Here is an 8,489-nt window from a genome sequence, read left to right as displayed (position 1 = left end):
CGAATGATTTATATTCGTTCGTTGTAGATATAGTATTTGTTACTGGGCTCATCGGAAATGTTTGAATTTATTTATAAGAAAAAAATATATATATATATATTTTTTTTTTTATTATGTACATAATATGAATAATTATATGTAAATTATAATATTATTAATAATTTAAATGTTTTTGTAAATTTTAATAAAATTATAATGTAAATAATTTTTTTTCATAAATCATCTTAACATTGATATTAATATTTTAATTATCGATCACTTTATCTCTCTCTCTCTCTCTCTCTCTCTCTATATATATGTATATATATATATATATATATATATATATATATATATATATATATATAATAATTTTCTTATAAATTCTACATAAACAGAAAAAGATCATAAATTGATAATTAAAATATTTATTAATCAACGACACGCCAATTGAACGTAGCGTCTTAAAAATTTCTATGCGTCAAGTTAGAAGAAGAAAAAAAAAAGAAACGAAAAAGAAAGATCGAGTCTCTTGTGAAACGAACGAAATGGTATCTCTTATTTCCATTATAAAAGTTATATACCTGAATATACATTTTTAAAAATAGAAACGACAATAATTGATAAGTCATCTTGCTCGATAAAATTTTCAAAGTAAACGACTAACACGAGAAAGAGAAATAGCGACGATTCTCGTAAAGGAAAGCAAGAAACGAAAAATAAGTTTCTACTGTTGTTGACGACGGCAAACAGCCAGCAGCAGTTCGGAAAGTAAAAAGTTATCTCCCCCTTTTGTTTCGTTCTACTCGAACGAAAGTTGTAGGAACATTTTTTGGCGCTCGTAAAAGAGACAGAGACAGAGAGAGAGAGAGAGAGAGAAAAAGAGAGAGAGAGAGAGAGAGAGAGAGAGAGAGAGAGAGAGAGAGAATATATGTACAGGGCGGGTCAAAAATTCGTGGATGATTTTTTTTTTTTTAAACAAAATCAATTAATCTTTCTTTTTTGTCTTAGATTAATTTTATATTTCTCAAATTGTAAAATTACTAGCTTCGATTAAACTCTAAGTTGGTTAATTTATGGGCTCATCAAATGTCTCCTGAAAAGATATAATTGATTTTTAATATCAAACTAGAAACTTTTGGTCCACCTTGAAACTTTGGGGCTGCTCTGTATATATAGCAAACTTTTCTCTCTTTCTCTCTCTCGCACTCTTTCTCTCTATCTCTCTTTCTATTTCATGAAATGGTGAATAAATTATACAGTCGGCGTTCTCGTAGATCTTCGAAACTTCGTGGGAAGTTCGAGGTCGGTTGATGAGGGAGGATTGAAAGGGATGGTATGCTAAGATATAAAGGGGATGAGTAAATAAATATCTGGTAGAAGAATTAAAAGTAAAAGAAGAAGAGGAAGAAGAGAAATGATAAAGTAATTTGCATAAATAATAACAGCTAAAAGATATAAATTTTTGTCGAGAAAGACTGAAATTTTCGAAAGGACGAGTCATTAAATAGAAAATAGGGTATTTCTATATATTAAGAAATGGTTGATCTGTCTCCTTCTTTCTCTTTCTCTCTCTCTCTCTTTCTCTCATTCTCTCTTATTCTCTCTCATTCTCTCTTTCTATCCAGATTTTGATAGATCCTCATCTTCATTTTCGTATCGCGTTCTTGTTACCTAACGAGACTTCATCTTTATGCATGAATTTTTGGGAAGAAGGAGGAAGGCAGGAAACAGGTACAGTAGAGAGAAAGAGAGAAAGAGAGAGAGAGAGAGAGAGAGAGAGGGCCTATGTAAGCAACGAGGCCATTGGAATTTCTGTCATCGAAATAATTTGCGTGCTTAAAACTCTCTCTCTCTCTCTCTCTCTCTCTCTCTCTCTCGTTGGTAACCAGTGTCGACTGGCAATTAGTTTGTAGTGGTAAGAAACAGAGACAAAGACAGAGAGAAAGAGAGAGAGAGAGAGACAGAGACAGTTTCAGAAAGCCCTGAAACGGCTTAGCTTGAGTGGCAATAAAGGATTAGCTTACGTTGATAAGCCACGATTATTTTCACCAAAAGTAGGATCATACGTACTCGTCGGCAAAATTATATCTGGGATCATTCTAGGATAGTATTTGTCATAGTTATGAAAATTTTTGAATACGCCAAAAGGATCATGTTCCAACGGTTATCATATCTCAGAAACTAATATATATTAAAATGATTAAACAATATTTTACAACTTGATTAAAATTGTTCGTCGAGATTATTTCTTTTTTCTTTTCCTCTCTCCCTTTCTATATTTTTTCTTCTTTTATTTTTAATACATGACCATTTGTACCGTCACTTATAGACAAGGGGAATCGTTGGATAATCCTTTTGGGTAATCATTTGTTCAAGTGATCATAGGTATATCAATATAATTAAGATACGCTCTACGGTGACTATTATTTGTCTTTGTCAGAAACACGTAGATCATAAGTATATATGTATGGATATATATATATATATATATATATATCTGTGTATGTAGTGATGACATATCATTATGTTCGATCAGTACATCGGTGACATCAATGTTCTTGGGCCCGGTTAGCCCCTTTGTTCGAAGGGTAGTTGTCTTCTCATCGGAGAAGAGAGACTGAATGAGATAGAGCGAGAGCGAGAGAGAGAAAGAGAGAGAGAGAGAGAGAGAGAGAGAGAGAGAGAGAGAGAGAGTATGTCGCTTACCAACTCACCAAACCCCTTTATCTAGCTTTCCCGTGGGGCAGGCTTGGAACTGGCCTCCATTCGACTAAGAGCGAATGTATGCCTCGTATATGTTTATATACATGTACATGTACATCAATATAAACGTATACACATATCCCTCTTCTTCCTTAACTCAACCCAAACCCCCCCCCCCACACACATATATATATATATATATATCACGTATAAGTGAGAGAAGAGAACGACTACAAAGCATACCGCTTTGGAGGAAGATCGAGCCTTGGAGTCACGTATATGGGGTATGGGTCTCTGCCGTTAAGAAGAAAGGGTAAAAAAGAAAGAAAGAAAGGGAGAATGAAAGAAAGAGATAGATGGAGAAAAGTAGAGTGATGTGCCAAACGCCTAAGGGCGTGAAAGTAGAGAGGGAAAAAAAGAGAGAGAGAGAGAGAAAGAGAAAGAATTTGCTACAGAAGTGAGTGTATATATGGGTTGGTAGAAACGGTTTAAGAGGGTTGCAGCTGCAAACGACAACGACCGATCGACCGTACGACCGATCGACCGACCGACCGACCGGCCGACCGACCGACCAACCAACCGACCTACCGACCGACCACAACTCACCCTTATTCGCTTTCACTCATTCTCGACACATCGACGTTGTTCAATCTGAATTCCCATCTGTCTGACACATAGACGTTTATATCACTTGACTTTCTCATAACTTATAGACGAACTTTTTCGTCCTCGTCTTTTTCGTTCTCTTTACTTCTCCTCCCCCCTCCCTTTTTCCCCTTTCTTTCTCTTTTTTTATTCATTTTTTTTTTACTTTTCTCGTTACTATTTAATCGATTTGTTTATTCGATGCCGGCCCTTTTTTTCGCGAAGATTGCCAAATTATATTTAGCATTGAAGATTCTGCATTATTTTTTTCGATCTATCCTTTTCTTCTCTTCTTCTTCTTCTTCTTCTTTTTTGTTTCTCTTTCTTTTGAGTTTATTCGTTTTTCTATGTATTTTCTTTTTTTTTTTTTCTCTTTATCCTTTTTCTTTTCTTTCGTCGTGAAGGCTGACTCTTTCGTCTTGAAAACTTTCTTTAACCTACGATAAGACTTTCTTTGCCTTTTCAGACTTCCTTCCTATTTTCTTTTTCGTTCATATATATATATATATATATATATATATACATACATATGTACATACATATATAATGTTTACGTAAGTATGTATATATAAATATGCATGTGTGTGTCTGTATATTTATTCGATACTTACCGATAAGTTTAAACTTTATGCATTTAGCTGTTTAGAGTCGTATATAACACAGAAACATTGTACATAATGCGAACACACGTTACAAATACATCCACACAAAATTGTGAATTCTCATCGCTAAGTAGATTTTCTACCCTTTTCCGAATCGATTTTCTCTTTCTCTTTCTCCTTCTCTTTTCTTTTCTCCTTCCCCCAACCCCTGTCTTTTCCACTCTCTCGATGTTCTCTCTCGATTTGTGCCTTACGCTCTTTGCGAATGCAGCCCGGTATCTCGCACATTCCGGACGATTTACGTTCCCCCATTGTTTACAATTTAAGAGTTTTCGAAGGACTTAATGCTTAGCAGGAACTGGCCGTTCCTTTTGGATTACTATAATGTGGCCATTTTCAAAAGGTTAACTATCATCTGTCGATTTTCATCATTCTTTCCTTTTTTACTTTCCGATCGAAAAACCCACTCGCTCCCTCCCCCATATCTTTTCTCTTTCTTCTTTCGTTTCGTTTTGTTTTTCCGCTTTCTTTTTTTAATTGTTTTTTTTTTTTTTTTTTTTTTTTCTTTTTCTATACACGATACAAATCATAAGTCTTTAAAGGGTTTGTAATTTTAACAATTCGAAATTGACACTCTATTAATTTTTTTCTAAATTTTATATGCTATTCATTAGGACGAATATGAACGAATACATTTTTTTTCTTCTTCTTCTCTTCTTCCTTGTTTTTTCTTTTTTCTTTTTTTTTTTATCTGCTTTTCTTCTTCTTCTTCTTCTTCTTCTTTTTTTTTGCTTTAGAATCGAGGTTTAGAGCAATGGATTCACTTGTTAGACTAATTTTTAATGGATAGCCGATGGGGTTGTTAAAATCGAGGTCACGTACGATTCGGTAGAACAAGTTTCAAGCTTTCCAAGAGTTTTGCGACTACTCTAGTCTAAACTTTAAACAATCAAGTAACTTCGATTTCTCATGGAATTTACGAAAAGGAAAATTTCCTTTCGATGGATCTATGTTACACAGATCGACTTCATCTTTGTATATTTATTATGACATGATATGTAAATAGATATGCACATACGTTTTCATATATTGTACTCATATATATATATATATATATATATATATATATATATATGTGTAAGAATAATTATATAGAACGTAAATGTAAAAATAAATAAGTACAATTATGTAAATATATATATATATATATATACATTTAAGATTAATTATGTACAACGTATATATATGAATAATTATTACATTAACATATATATATGTTGGTTTTTTTTTCTTTTTTTTTTTTTTATATGAGTCGCGTGTCAACAATCTATTTATCTGTTGCAATATTCAGATGGTTTCTTTTTTCTCTCCTTTTTCTCTTGTTATCTTAAACTATTTCTTTTTCTTTCTACCTTTCTTCCCAGTTTGTCCTTTCCTCTTTCTCCCCTTTCCACCATTCTTCTTCTCCCCATCATCACCAAGCCCGTTTCAATTCCACGAAACTCCGATCTTTCTACCACGAGAAGAAAGAAAGGAGAAAGAAAGAGAAAGAGAAAGAGAAAGAGAAAGAGAAAGAGAAAGAGATAAAAAGACTGAGAAGTAGTTTACGTTTCTACTTTACATAATACCAATTCCACAAGTCCTCTCTTCTTTCCTTTCCGCTTTGCGTGTGTAAGTTAAGCGGACTACCCCTTTCTTCAATCCTCTTTCTCTCTCTCTCTCTCTCTCCCTCTCTCTTTCTCTCTTTCTCTCTTTTTCACTCGTTCTTTTCTTACTACCCCTTTTTTAAAAACTTTAGTCTCTCTCTTTCTTTCTCTCACGCTCACGGGTATTCTCCATCCTTTCGAATTTCTTTTTCTTACTTTTGTTTTTTTTTTTTTTTTTTTGTCCCTTTTTTCTCCCCGAAGAAAAAGTAGTCTAACACGTTTTACTCTCTCTCTCTCTCTCTCTCTCTCTCTCTCTCTCTCTCTCTCTCTCTCTCTCTCTCTCTCTCTTTCCTTCTCTCTTTCTAGTGGTACATACATTGGCACTTTGAAATTTTCTACGGAAAAAGGATTCCGCACGATTCTTACAAGGTGATAGAAGGGTTGAAGGGAAAAGTGTCCTTCTACGACATTTTTCTATGAAATTTTAACTATAAGTAGTACACATATTGTATACAAAAAAAAAAAAAAAAAAAAGAGCAAGAAGAATAGTTTATTTATTAACGTGAATAGCTTGATTCCACGTGCTATGTATTAGCTTCCGTGATTACGTGCCTCGATAGAGGATTCAAATTTTGACTTGTTAAGATATAAGCTTTTGCGATCCAATATATACATACGTGACCAATCTACGGTCGGCCTATGTATATACATATATAAGTTCAATATATATTTATTAGATATTATACACGTTTATGTATTGATATGTTATATATCTTGTGGAACTAAATATCTATATTAGATATGTATTTCGATTCGATATGCTTAGAGATACTAAAAAACCGATACGATTCAGTATATATAGAGTAAAGAATTATAATAATGTATGGCAATCGTTCAAATAGAAATATGTAAATTTTTATATATATATATATATATATATATAAAGTAGTTTTTTTTCTTCTTTTTTTTTTCCTTCTCTTTTCGATACATATATACATACATAAATGACATACACGATATGATATTTTATATATATATATATATATATATATATATATGTATGTATATGATATGATATTATACGATATAAGTAGAAACATATCGTAGATAAACGTATGATAATTTTTTTTTACGTATATATTTTTGCTTTCTTTTTTTTTTTTTTTTTTTTTTTTATTTTACTTAAAAGGTCAAATAAAAACAAAAAAAAAAAAATAACAATTTGTCCCTTTTCCCTTACTTAATCGTTATTATTTACTTTATTTTCTTTATATATTCATTTATTTATGTCTTTTCTTTTTTGCATTTAATTTTTGTTCCATTCGCTCTCATAAGCAATTTGAAATGATGTGCTTTCCAAGAGAATAAGAAAGAACGGTTCATCTTCTTCACGAGTAAGCATCACGTATCTCATCCCGTTTCGTTTTTCTTCGAACGAGTTAGCCTAGCTCCTTTTCTCTCTCTCTCTTTCTCTCTCTCTCTTTCTCTCTCTCTCTCTCGTACGAGCTAAGGCGAATAAGGATAAATCGTCGTTTAGATCTTCGACCGTAAGAACTCCGTACTATTCTCTGCCATTTTGTCTTTTTCTCTCTCTCTTTCTCTCTCTCTCTCTCTCTCTCTCTCTCTCTCTCTCTCTCTCTTCCTTTTTCTCTCCCTCTTTTCATTCTACATCATCTTTTCTTCCCTTGTTAGATGAAAAAAATAGAGATAGAGAAAAGGATAAAAAACTTCAGTAGTCTCTTTGCTTATCGTTCTCGTTATCACGATTTTAAATTGCTCCTTTATCTGCCACTTGTCAGAAGAAAAATTGAAGAGATTTTCTAACAAATTTCATATCATTAGATAAAAATATAGAAAAAAAAAAAAAAATATATATATATATATATATATAGGACGGGTTATAAAAATTTCTTTTTTTTCCTTTAGACTTCAAAAAATTTTCCTACAATTTGTTTTATAATCCAATAAAAAGATTAGTATCAAATAATTTTCGAAACAGTGCGAATTAATTCTTCATAAGATTTAAGAAACTTTCGATCGATCGCTTATAATGTTATATATAATTAATAATATCTATATCTAATATACGTATATAACAATTTTATAAACATTAATTTTAATTATATTATACTTATAAAGAATTAATGCAAATGTAAGAATGTGTTATATGTTTTGTACGTGTAAAAAAACAAGAAAAAAAAAAAAAAAAAAAGAAAAAAAACACATTATATATAATATCGTCGTTCAGCTTTGATTTTGTTTTTATTTTTCTTTTATTTTACTTTTATTTTTACTTCCTTTTTTTTTCTTTTTTATAGAAAATACGTCAATTTTTTCATTTATAAATTGTGATAGAAAATTAATAATAGTTCACTCGAAATGGGCTAAACGATTGGACAAGTGATCGATTTGCAATATCGTTTCAGATTGTTATGTGCTATCAGCTGGAATAAAAATAAAAAAAAAAAGAGTAATAGACGGAGAAGGAGAGGAAGAGGCAAACGAAAATAAAAAAAGACTGTTCTCTCTCTCTCTCTCTCTCTCTCTCTCTATCTCTTTCTCTCTATTGGTGACAAAAATTCTATCCCCTAGAAAATCGTTACTTTCGCATCGTAATTTCCATTGAACCGAATACTCTCAGTCACGTTAATAAAACGATTGACACAAATACATACGAGGACAATTCAACTGCTGATTGTCGAATGACTATTCCCTATTTTACATTGCGACATTAGCATACGAATCGTAAATGAAAAATAACAAAGAAAGAGAAAAAAAGAAAAATTTAATAAAAAAACAGAAAAAAGAAAAAAAGGAAAGAAAAAAAAGCAACGATTATTCCATGCCCTTGACAAATATATCATATTAATAATTTTTGTCGATAGTACATTTGCTTTCATTTTTGCGAAGA

This window comes from Vespa mandarinia, chromosome 17 (assembly GCF_050613455.1).
Source record: "Vespa mandarinia isolate Hongniang chromosome 17, ASM5061345v1, whole genome shotgun sequence".
In the NCBI taxonomy this organism is placed as follows: domain Eukaryota; kingdom Metazoa; phylum Arthropoda; class Insecta; order Hymenoptera; family Vespidae; genus Vespa; species Vespa mandarinia.
Note: the sequence above shows the minus strand (reverse complement) of the source record.